Here is a 12817-nt window from a genome sequence, read left to right on the forward strand (position 1 = left end):
CAGGTGAAGGCACCATCGCAGCTGAAGTGCTCGCCTGAGCTGCCGAAGATGTGCTCGGCTGAGCTGCTGCAGATGTCGTCGGCTGAGCAGGTGGAGGGTTTGCTCCAGAAGCTCGACGAAAAGTTACTGGATGCATTTTGTTAACATGTCTCAACATAGTGTGAATGCTAAAAGAATATTTCTTGTTAGGATTCCCACGAGATAAGACTTTATCACAAAGTACACATGTAACTTTCGGTGCATTTACCTTTTTCAGACCTTCTGTAAAAGTGAAAAACTGCCATATAAAGCTGTCTTTCTGCTTCCTGTTCCTCTGCCTCTCAAGAGTGTCCTGGTCACTGTCTGAAGTTGGTTGCTGTTCAGCCATTGTCTCTCAACAACAGAATAGCTCCTTCTCCAAAGGAATCAGAACTAATAATGAGGGGAGTAGGTGTGGTTTGGGAAGAATCTGGAACTGAAAGTACTTCAAACCAATCAAAAGTGATGATTCTTGATCACATGACTTGCCATGAGGGGATTGGGTGTGGTATTGAAACAATTAGAAACTGAAAGTAATGATGACCAATAAGAAATATTGTTTTATTATGCATAAACCCGAGGTGCGCGCACTGCGCAACCTCCGAGCGCGCACCTCGTGATTACGTATGCGCGAACGCGTAAGAGCGCATGTGCATACGTCATATGCGCGTACCTAGCGCGCATACGTTGAACACGCGTATACGCAACCGTTATTGCGCGTAATTTTAGCGTATGCGGAAGTAAACCGCGTAGAGCGCGTAGGACGCATGCACGCATGCGTACGTACGTACGCACACATACGTACTGGGTGCGCGCTCCCAGCGCGCACTATGACGTATATTTGTGTACGTAAATAACATACGACGGAATTCATAAAAAACTTACGATATAGTACTAGGAGCGCGCTCAGAGCGCGCACCCCAAGAATTTATATTAAAAAAATAAAGTGGACAAAAAATAATTAAAAAAATTAATAAAAAAAAAAACTTTATCCTAATTGAAATTTTTTTATAAATAAAAAAAAAAGATACAGATAATATATAAATGAATATATAGGAATTTTATTTTTAATAAAAAAAAAATATCTTTAATTAAATAATACAAAAATTAGCATTTAAAAAACCGTACAAATTCACTGAAAAAACCAAAGGTTTCAAAAACGTTATAGTTAGGAATTAGCATTTAAAAAACCTTGCAAATTCACTGAAAAAACCAAAGGTTTCAAAAACGTTATAGTTAGGAATTAGCATTTAAAAAACCTTGCAAATTCACTGAAAAAACCATAGGTTTCACACATGTTATAGTTAGCTGGACATTTCACTCGTGAAAAACCAATGAAATTCCCCCGTTATAGTTAGTTCAGCTAACTATAACTCGCGCACCCGCAATCCACTGCTGATGACGTCACATATTACATCACTCATGACATGGTCAGTGACATCACTCATGACATCACTGATGACATCTCAAATGACATCACTGATGACATCACTGATGACATCATCCTTGTGATTGAGTAGCAGACCTCCTCTCACCCTAATATAACCTTTGATACACACATTCAAAAATAGAAACTACAAAGTTCAAAATAGTGGACATACCAATACCAGTTACAACAACCAATTCAATAATTCAAAGATCCACATACAAATCCACTCATTCACCAACAGTCCTATACAGTCACTCATACATGTACTCACTCATCATATGTACTCATACACCTATACATCCTGTTACATAATGTCACTCATCCATAGAGTTACTCACACACATAGTCACTCATGCTAATAAAGATTAAAACATACAATTATATGCATATACAGTTATAAACACACCACCACACTTACTTATACGGAAACTTACACATACTTAGTCTTTTAAACAGTCAATTATAGAAAAACATACTTATTCATACAGGAACTCTTTCAATCTCTTACTCTCACATATACTCAATTAAAAACACCAATAGTCACATATACTAGTATAAAACATATGAAGTTACTCATAGAGACACTATTGACAGTCATTCACTCACTAACACACCCATACACACACTCATCCACCCATACAGTCCTGCACACATGCTGTCTTCAACACATACAAACAGTGAGTCACTAATTCATGCACCTATGCACTACGTAATACCCCCCACCGAACTATGCAGACACTCAGACTGATACTCAAAAAACCAACTAATAACCTATATAGACACCCATGTAGCTACTCACCAACTCATGCAGCCACCTATACACAAAGTGAGAGACTGATATAGATATTTACATACTTAAACATTACTCACAAAGCCATGTATTCACTATGATACACTGAATCAGTCACATAATCAATTTTTCATAAAAAAATCATCCATTTAGACATTTATATACCCATTTATTCTTCCATCGACCTTGAGATATACATATATAAAACATATTTAATTTGAAGAAAAACACACATTCACTGGATGATGTCATCAGTGATGTCATCAGTGATGTCATTTGAGATGTCATCAGTGATGTCATGAGTGATGTCACTGACCATGTCATGAGTGATGTAATAGGTGACGTCATCAGCAGTGGATTGCGGGTGCGCGAGTTATAGTTAGCTGAACTAACTATAACGGGGGAATTTCATTGGTTTTTCACGAGTGAAATGTCCAGCTAACTATAACATGAGTGAAACCTATGGTTTTTTCAGTGAATTTGCAAGGTTTTTTAAATGCTAATTCCTAACTATAACGTTTTTGAAACCTTTGGTTTTTTCAGTGAATATATATATATATGAATACACACCTGTATGGTGCTTATATAAGTATCAATATATATCAATATATTGTATCAAATATTAGTGAGATTTATTTAATTAGCATTATTTTAATGAAATATCTTAAAATAGTTAAGATTTATCACTCTAAACTATATATATTAACAAGCAATATTTCTTTATATTTTTAAGGATATCAATGTGAAACTTTATTTTTTTCACCATGCTTTTGTACCCAGCATCTAAAGGATAGGGACACAACATTTTTGCAAACAATATCTTTTACCTGATATTTGTCAGCAGCGGCCGGTGCAGGTAAGTGTGGTGAGGTGGGGCAGGGCGCTGCAGGGGGATGTCATCCGATGATGGAATAAGAGTTATTTATTTATTTAATTTGTCCTATTCCGTTGTCTGTCGACAGCCCCCTTGCCCCACTACCCACCACGCTTACCTGCAAAGGCTGCTGCTGATGTTTGTGTTGCACTATACTGTTATTTTCAATATTGTTCAGTGGCCAAGCTAAAGCAAACAGCTATGTCCCTGGGATATTTTGAAAACACTCAGTCTCTGGATGATGTAATCAGTGATGTCATTTGAGATGTCATCAGTGATGTCACTGAACATGTCATGAGTGATGTAATATGAGAGGTCATAAGCAGTTCATTGGGGGCACGAGTTATAGTCAGCACAGCTAACTATAACTGCTGAATTTCTCTGGTTTTGAATGAATAAAACCTGAGCCTTTATTATAACGTCTCAGTAACCTTTCACTTTTTCAGTGAATTTCTATGGTTTTTGTTATAACATTTCCTACCTATAACGTCACAGTAGCGTTTGTTTTTTCAGTGAATATATACATTAATAACCCTACATAGTGCATCAGTTATGGCATGTAAAATGACATAATTGATGACATCACTGATAGCACTTTGGTGAAATATAGCATAAAGTTTCTGATTGTACGCGTATTTGTCCAATACATGGAAACAGTGTTAGTCCTAGCCGCAAGTGTGATTATGCATGTTGAACGTTATATGGTACACTGTTTACAACTCACTAAAGTCTGGAATGTAAAATATAACTCTCTGTTAAATAAAGTAAAGTCTTAGCGCACCCGATATGAGTTGTGGACGTATGTTTCAACATAGGTTGTGCCTAAAACCTAAGGGTGTTCCAAAAATAATGGGAGGAAAGCCATATATTCTGTTGACAATCGACTAAGCAGCAGTGGATACCTAGGCATATGTCCATTTCACATAGTTGTAATACAGTGCTAATAACAAATTATCTGCAGCAAAATGATTGTTCATTGTGGATTTTTATTCCCAGAACTCTGCTGAAGATTTTGAGGCATTGCACGTTGTTGAATAATGTGGAAGGCAGATGTGTGACATTTAGGGTGAATATTCCAAAGTTGTGTTATAAGCATGGCACTGTATGCATACCTGTCAACCTCTTGGCTTAAAATTGTGGGTCTTGTAAAGTCTTTAAGAGGTTAATCCCATTAATCTGAATAGAAAATTGGGCAGAAGTGTAGCGTGTTCTATTACTTCAAGTACATAAACCCTATATGACGCTGCCACAATAACTGGATTAAGTCAACAGTGATCTCATCAGTGATGTCATTTGAGATGTCATTAATGTTGTCATTTAAAATGTCACGAGTGATGTAATATACGAGGTCACAAGCAGGGTTTGTTGAGGATGCTAATTATAGCTAGCTCAGTAAACTGTAACTAGTAAATTTCATTTGATTTTAGTTTTTTAAAATTTAGTTGTTATCATATATGAACACCTAAATATAATGGTACTTTGACCATGCACATCAGGGGCTAGCCGGATGGCCTGGCCTTCAACCAAGGTCTGTGCCCAACACACCCATAGCCAACTAACCCCACACTGCACTCAACTAAGCCACTTCCACCCAACCACCTACTGAGGATGGCCTTCAGTTGAGTATTACAACTAGTATGATTGAAACTATAAGAAAAGAAAGATAAGATGTCATCCATTGTTGATGTCTATATGATATAAAACTATTATGAAAAAGTAGTGCACTTTGAGTATGGGTACTAGTTAGATGCAGTAAAGCTGGTGAATTATTTTTTGTCTTTGGGTTCATACTGTTTTTTTATATTGGGTATTTATATTTAGCTTCATAGATCATATTTTATTGAAGTCCTGAAGAAGTTTCCGTACGAGGAACAAGACACTTTGCATGGCTGTTTTTCTGATAAATTACAGCAAATAAAAGAGTAATGGAATATATTTAGAACTGTGTGTTATGTGCAAAAAACTGGAGTTGAAGTGTGACATTGAACATCGAGAAACTGTAGTTCTACTTGAATTATGCTTTTATTGGATTGTCTCTTGTTGTAGGACTCTCCCATGTGCCTTCCTTGTGTTTCTCATCTTCTTCCTCCTCTTCATTCTTTTCACCTGTAATAGCTAGGTACAAGTATTTATTATTTTAATGTTCAAAAACATCTTCTGTGTATCTCTGTCTGTTATGATGTGAAATTTTAATAGAATGCACTAACTGCCTCCACTTTTTTTTACAACATATTGTTTTGTGGTCTGCTATAAGGCAAAGGTAGATCTGTTTAAGCCACTCAATCTCACTTTATCTCCACTTTAGAACTCTGTGTTCTCTACGGCTGGAGCAACAGCATAGTACTTATTCTTCTGGGAGGCATGGCGTATTGCACAGCCAAGAATTTCACTACGTTTTAAGCTCCACAGACAACTCAATATGCAGACTCTCATCCTAGTGGTGTTCCAGTGAAATGTGCTAGAGGAGGAATGTCTGAAACTCTCTAGCTCCTGATGAACCAGGGTGTATGTTTGAGTTGTTGTCCACTGACTGCACAGGTTGTGATAGCAACTCCAGTCTGCTAACTCCAAACCCAGAGATGACACTCTTATGCTAAGTTAAAATACTAATGAGTGGGTCCCGTAGATATGTGGCAATGGCTAAATGGAGGGTGGCAAGGTATTGGTACAGGGTGTCAGTCTTGAGTAAGGAAGAGTGATCATGAGACCTGAATAATTGTAACAACCAATCCGAAATGTACACTTTCCCTTAAGCCTATAACCTCTAGACCCAAAGATAAATAGGGTCCACTGACGGCATATCTCAAACGCTTAAGTGCAAACAACTCTGAAGAACAAGAAATAATGCCAACCAAATATAGGGTGCGTGAAGTAGAGTAGCCTGATAGACAATACGTATCAGCTGTGACAAATGATGGAATCTTGTCCATGAGAAGCCATGGCACCCTCAACTGATAGTTGCACCTGTAAGATATTAATTGATGTGTCCTAAGACAGAGAAATAGCGTGTATCATGATGTACTATTTGCAATTGATGTTGTACTTTTATCAATTTTCACTCATCTTGTAATGTGCTGATATAATCACAATTAAAAAAAAATTATGAACTTGTTCTTGTAAGTTGTATAATATGCTCATTGATGTACTGGCCATGACACATTCAAATGGTGATCGTATTTATTGACAACCTCATTGATTAATGTGTTCAGTTCTGGCTCCCTGAACCTGAATGTCCTCTGCCATGCTGACATATACCTGACATACAGGGACAGAGCAGAGGGCAATATCTTGTTATCCTTGCTGTTTCAGTTGTTATAAAGTTATGTGCATGTTCCTTTGAAAATATTATTCTCCATTTCATCCTGAGATGTGACATAGTATGTATTTTAATGGAGGTTTGGCATTCTGGCTTGTGAGCATGATCGCCTTGCTCATGTACAGAATTATGCCATAAGAATCTGTGCATATGCCCTGTGCATGCATTGGGACTCATTTATGAGGTTTTGGTGCAGGGCATCGCCACAAGGAATCTTGCTGCGCTGTCCTATGTCAAAACAGAAGAGCATGAGATACAGTACCTCCTTTCCTTTTCCCTTGCACTGGCACACAGTTGTCTGCCATGCACCAACGCAGGCAACCTTGCACAACGCCTGTGTTGCGGGGCTGATTAATTTTGTGTAGGAAGGGACCCATTTCTGGACAAAATCAGTCAATTCAGGCCATTTTCTCTTTCTATGTGTGCCGCAGAATGCAGCACACATAGAAAAAGGAAAAAACAAGGAGAAATGAAAACATTTCTCCTCGTTGCGCCTCTGTAACGCCACCTCTGGGGTGGCGTTAGATCCTGACACATTCACAGGTTTACGATTTCTCGTAAATCTGGGCATGCTTCCGATTCCATGGGTTTTGCCTGGGAACACCCACAACAACACACATGGAATTAACCCTGGGCACTGAACTCCGCTCTGCTGGCAGAGTTTTTGGAATTTTGCATACTCAGCGTTCCGCGGAGAACGCAGAGTTCCTGCAAAACGTCCGACTCCGCAGCAGAACGGAGTTCAGCCCCGGACCCTCCCGCATCCCACCCCCACAATCAATATTTTCTAAATGCAATCTACAATTAATGTAAAATAAAACCGCACTTAACTTATCTCGGCGTCCCGGGCTGCCCTCCTCCTCCTCGCCGTAATCTACTACATTAGACATACATCATGGTAGGAATGCACATGCGCGCACATGCGCACGCATGCGCAGTCCTACCATGGATTGCGGCGAGGAGGAGGAGAGCATCCCGGAACTTCGCAATAAGGGAAGTGCGGTTCTATTTGACATTAATTGTAGATTGCATTTAGAAAATATTTATTGCGGGGGTGGGAGGCATGGAGCAGAGCTCTACTGAGTTTTTGGCCAACTCCGAGTTGCTCCGCGTAGAGCAACTCTGCCTGCTGCACCCGCTCTTACATGGAACACCCCTTTCACGCAGTGTTCTGCATGAAAGGAGCACATATTTACAAGGCCATTAAAAGCCATGTAAAGTGGTTTTGCATGGCCGTGTAAATATGCCAAGGCACTGTAACCCCAAGAAAGTGACATTCCAGTGGCGCAAAAGTGCCGCAAGGGCCTCATAAATAAGGCCCTTTTTAGGTTGAGCATTTGAGACCTCTTGTATATACTTTAGTATATACTTATATGTGTATGTACTTTTTGGGCTCTGGAGATCAGCCCTAGGACTTGTCTGCTTCCGCTTAGGGACTTTTTTCTGTTCAACTGTCTCTATTTAACTGTCTTGATAGAAAATGACCGGCAGAGGTCAGTAAAATACCAGAATCGCATTAGCATTATCTAGATTCCAGTCCATAGAAATTGCCTTCCACGAACACCCATAGACAATACTTTTTTTTTCAAATCTTGTATTTTCAGTGATATGACCACCGAAGGCCCTGATTTTAAATTAAAAACTTAGCTTTGGACCATACCATTTCCAACTGAAAGGCAATATTTCTCTCCATGTGTTCCCATACCTGGCGAGCCACGCAGGTTGGTGCTTACTTTCCCTCCATGTTAAAGAACAGTAGATGTTTCAGCACCCACGCTAATGTGCTGCATAATTAAATACATATAAGGTCTCAAAGGCGAGACCGATTTCATTCTTGCCACCAAATAGCAAAACTAGCATTTTATCTGGATTGTGCAGGGAAAGGAGGGTTTATTTACCACAGCAGTGGTAGGACAATTTAATTGAGGTTAATATATTTTACCTAAGATATCTACTGTCTGAGTTGCGTGACATTTGTAGTAATGACACCGGACAGCCGAGTCCAAAAAGGTAAATGTGACATCACTACAATATTCCCAGAAAAAACATTTCCACAATGAAAAAAGGAAAACAACATTTAGCACACGATTATTACATAACTGTTAGTTTGCTGTAACAAACAGGTAGTTTAGACCAAACAACGAGAATTACTTCTGCAATCTACCCACGACTTGAGCAGGCAGTAGAGAAATTGGTTCGTCTTCCTTGACCAAAACGTAACTATGTAAAAAGGTTAACATGACTGTGAAGTCATTCTTAAATTTCCAGTCATAACTGCACCTTTTCTAATTTCTAAAACAGCAGACAATAGTTCTTTAGAATGAATAAACTATGCAAGAAAGGATGAGAAACATTTTATTGACAACTCTGATATTGGAGACGTTCCTAGCTGCAATAGAGGTCAGAGTCGAGATGAGTTGCTCTGTATAGATCACATTTTTTAAATGGACTTGTACCCATCAGCCTTACTTTTGATTCTAGGTTCACACAGTATTGCAGGAAAGAATAAAACTTTGATACAATTTACCTTCTTCTGTTCACTACAGTAACACCTATGACATAATTCTTCCGACTTATTTCCTCATACGGTTCATGGAGGCAATTTTGCCCATTTTCCACAAACCCCTTTTATAGACCCAAAATATCATATCCCTTCACTCCCAATGAAGACCCTAAGAATTTTCTTTTGTGGTTCTACCTCACGACCAATTCAATTAGAATGATAAATTTACAAGTGATTTGGGGTACTGCCCCGACTGTTTTTCACCCGCCTACCAGTGGCTCACAAGCTTCCTACCTGTTGCTGACCTCTCGTTGTTAAGGAAAGGGTGGTCATACTCTCCCCTGATTTGGAGGGACAAAAGATTGTAGGCTGGGCACCCCCTTAAATCACCGTTTCCTAGTACACCCGTGATATCGGTAGTGTCCAGCACAATCTGAGAGCTTCCCGAGAGGCTTAATCATAGGACAAAAAGAAAGAAAGATGATAAAAAGGTGGTGCAAATGCATGATCGTGATGACTATCTAAGGTGGAGTCCAGTTTACCAGGCAATCCCAAATGGCTCTCTTCTTGCTATTTTTTAGTCTGGCCAAATCCATCTTAGATTTTCTATACAATGAAGAAAGCCAGTCAGAGTGTGTAGGGGGCAGAACCTTGGCCCATCTCTTACAAAATTTTCGTCGGGCCAGCAATATAGCAAAAAACAGAAAACCTCTATTAGCACCAGTTATATCCTCTTGGAAGCCAAACATTATTAGACTAAGTGTAGTACATAATGGGTGTCCTAAGATAGACTTTATGCTAGCCCCCACTTTTTTCCAGTATTCCAATATGGCAGGGCAGGTCCAAAACATATGTGTGTCCGGGGCTCTTTCCATATAGCATTTTTACATTTAGCTGGTGAGCCGTTAGACATCTTAGAAAGCCTCGCTGGGGATAAATAGGCCCTGTGAGTGGTGAAATAGTGGTTTCTTCTCAGCCATGCTGGCTTCACCATTGAAAACAGAGTCCCATACGAAGTCTGCCAGAGCTCAGCCAAATCTGCCTCCGGAATTAATTCCTCCCATAATTCTCCCGCCAATCTAAAATGCCCATCTATGGCATCCTCGATTGCCCAATAGAAAGATGATACCTCCTTTTTTCCTACTAGCTTTATTACCAGATGTTCTTCTAGGGCATTTCCCCACCCTATCAGTGTTTTTTGATTCTGCGACCAACTCTTTAACTCTAGATATTTAAATCTGGACATGCTTTCATCCAGTTTCTCATTAAGAGTTGCCCAAGAAAGGAGAGAGCCATCTTCCGTTAATTCACCCCATGTTAATAGCCCTGCTGTTTTTAAGGGCATGGCTAGCGCATCTTTTAGACAATTCTGTGTCGCCGGGCTGTCCTACAATGGAGCTAATCTTGAGTAGTATTCGATACCCGTTACTGCTCTAACTCTAGCCCATATTTGGACTGCACCCCGTAAAACCTTCAGCCTTACTTTCTTAAGAAAATATTTGTCCCCCATATTGAAAAAGGAAGCCTTCATGCGGAAGCCCCGCCTGGTCTAACATGGCTTTAAACATCTTCTCTCTAACTGATAAATCTGGAGATTTCAGCAACATTCTCGAGTGGGTCAGTTGGAACGCCCATGCATAATACTGAATATTTGGAAGTGCGAGACCTCCCTTTTCCCTTTTGCGTCTTAGTTTTTTCCAGGAAATCCTGGTTGACTTATACGCCCACACAAATGAATTAATTGACTGCTGGAATCTGTCAATTATTGATTTGTCAAAATGTAGTGGTATGGTATTAAAAAAGAATGTTGCCTTTGGGAGAAATATTATTTTCATCAAATTGACTCTACCTAAAATAGTTAAGGGAAGGTGAGCCCAAGATCTCATTAGTTTTTGACTTTCTTTTAGAGTATTCAGGAGATTTACCTTAGCTATGTTGTCTATATTAGGTACAATTTTGACTCTCAAGTACCTCATCTCATCTTTAGTATGGTGTTTGCCCTTTGGCAGGTTCCAGGTCATGATCTCGGTCTTGTCTGCATTGATCTCGTAGCCAGAGACTCGACCACATTCTTCAGCTAAACTGATTACTGGAGGAAATGATGACTCTAGATCTGACGAAAAGATAAGAATATCGTCTGCATAAAGGGCTACCTTTCTCTCCCATGTGCCACTCTTAAATGGTAAGATAGCTATCTCCTCCCTGAGACACCGAGCAAACGGCTCGATGTACAAATCAAATAGGAGTGGAGAGAGGGGGCAGCCCTGTCTAGTTCCTCTCAAGATACTGAAGGGTTTAGTCAATTTACCATTGACCACCAACCTTGCCGAAGGGTCACTGTATATGAGGTTTATGGTTTGCCGAAATTTTCGGCCAAAATTTAATTTCTCCAATACGGCAGCAAGGTAATTCCAATTTACCCTATCGAAGGCTTTTGTTGCATCTAGTGTCATTACTGCCAAGGGAAGAGTAAAATTCGAGGCAAAATCTATCCCACCTATTAGGTCATGTGTTAGATCAAAAAGATTCCTGCCTTTTATAAAACCCTTCTGGTCAGTATGCAATAGGTCTCCTGCAACTGCTCCCAACCTGTTGGCCAAAATCCTGGTAAAAACCTTGTAGTCAGAATTAAGACTTGAAATAGGTCTAAACGACCCACATTTCATAGATGGTTTACCCGGTTTTAAAATCAGAGTGATATTTGCTTCTCCCCACGAGGACGGTGGTTTAGCCCCTTCTATCAGGATTTTATTAAAAACCATGGTCATAAAAGGTATTATCTCCTCGCCCAGGGATTTATACACTTCAGCAGGAAGGTCATACAGCCCCGCCGCCTTGCCTGTTTTACAGGCTAGAAGAGCCTTCCTAACTTCCTGATGAGAAATTTCCACCTCTAACTTCTCTCGTTTGGTTAATTCCAAAACTGGCAGATGGATCGGTTCTAACCAATCCTTTGCCGATGTGATGTCTACACCATTATCCTCTTCATATAGTTCCTTAAAAAAGATATGGAAAGCATCTCCTATCTCTTCTTCATTACTCGTTTTAGTATTTGCGTCGTCTATTTGTTTTATCAAATTGCGCACTCTGTCTGATTTGGCCTTCCAGGCTAGCAATCTGCCTGCTCCCTCGCCGTACTCAACATGGGCAGGTTTGCTCACCTCCCACCTATTAGATATTCTAGTCTGAACTGTACTATCTTTTTTGGCTTTCAGAGAGTCCAAATTTGCTATTAGTAGCTGAATTTGATCTTGATTGATTTCTTTAATGATCTTCTTTTCAACCTCCTTCATTTGTCTCTCAGATGAAATTTCTTCCCTTTACTGCCTGTTTTTGTACGACATCCTATTTGTAACTAAACCCCTCAAAAAGGATTTGAAAGTATACCAAACCACCATAGTATCCACTGAGCCAATATTGATATTTAGGAAAAATGTTATCTCCTGAGACAGATAACCAATTTCAGCCTCATCCAAAAGAAGTGTACGGTCAAATTACCAGACCCTTTGCTGAACCTTCCCTGCTAATTTCAAGTCCATCCAAATTGCCGCATGATCGAATAGATGGGGGTCAAGTAACCTACATCTTGGAAGTTGCCTCTAAGATCGTTACTTATTAAAAAGTAGTCGATCCTGGATTTATGTCTATATTTTTTATTATAAAAAGACTCACCAATTTGGGTGCCCGACCTTTCCCTCCAGATATTGACTAACGCATTTTGTATCATCATAGTTTTTAAATAGGCTCTAGACTTAGATGGGATATTTGCCCCACTGCTTGGGGATTTATCCAGTATAGGATTCAGTACTATATTAAAATCCCCTGCAAAAATTAACGTGTCAGGCAGCCCCAGCAAATTAGAGAAAATTATTTTCAAAGTTGAGGGA

The sequence above is a fragment of the Triturus cristatus genome, chromosome 4_1 (genome assembly GCF_964204655.1).
Source record: "Triturus cristatus chromosome 4_1, aTriCri1.1, whole genome shotgun sequence".
NCBI classification, from domain to species: Eukaryota; Metazoa; Chordata; class Amphibia; order Caudata; family Salamandridae; genus Triturus; species Triturus cristatus.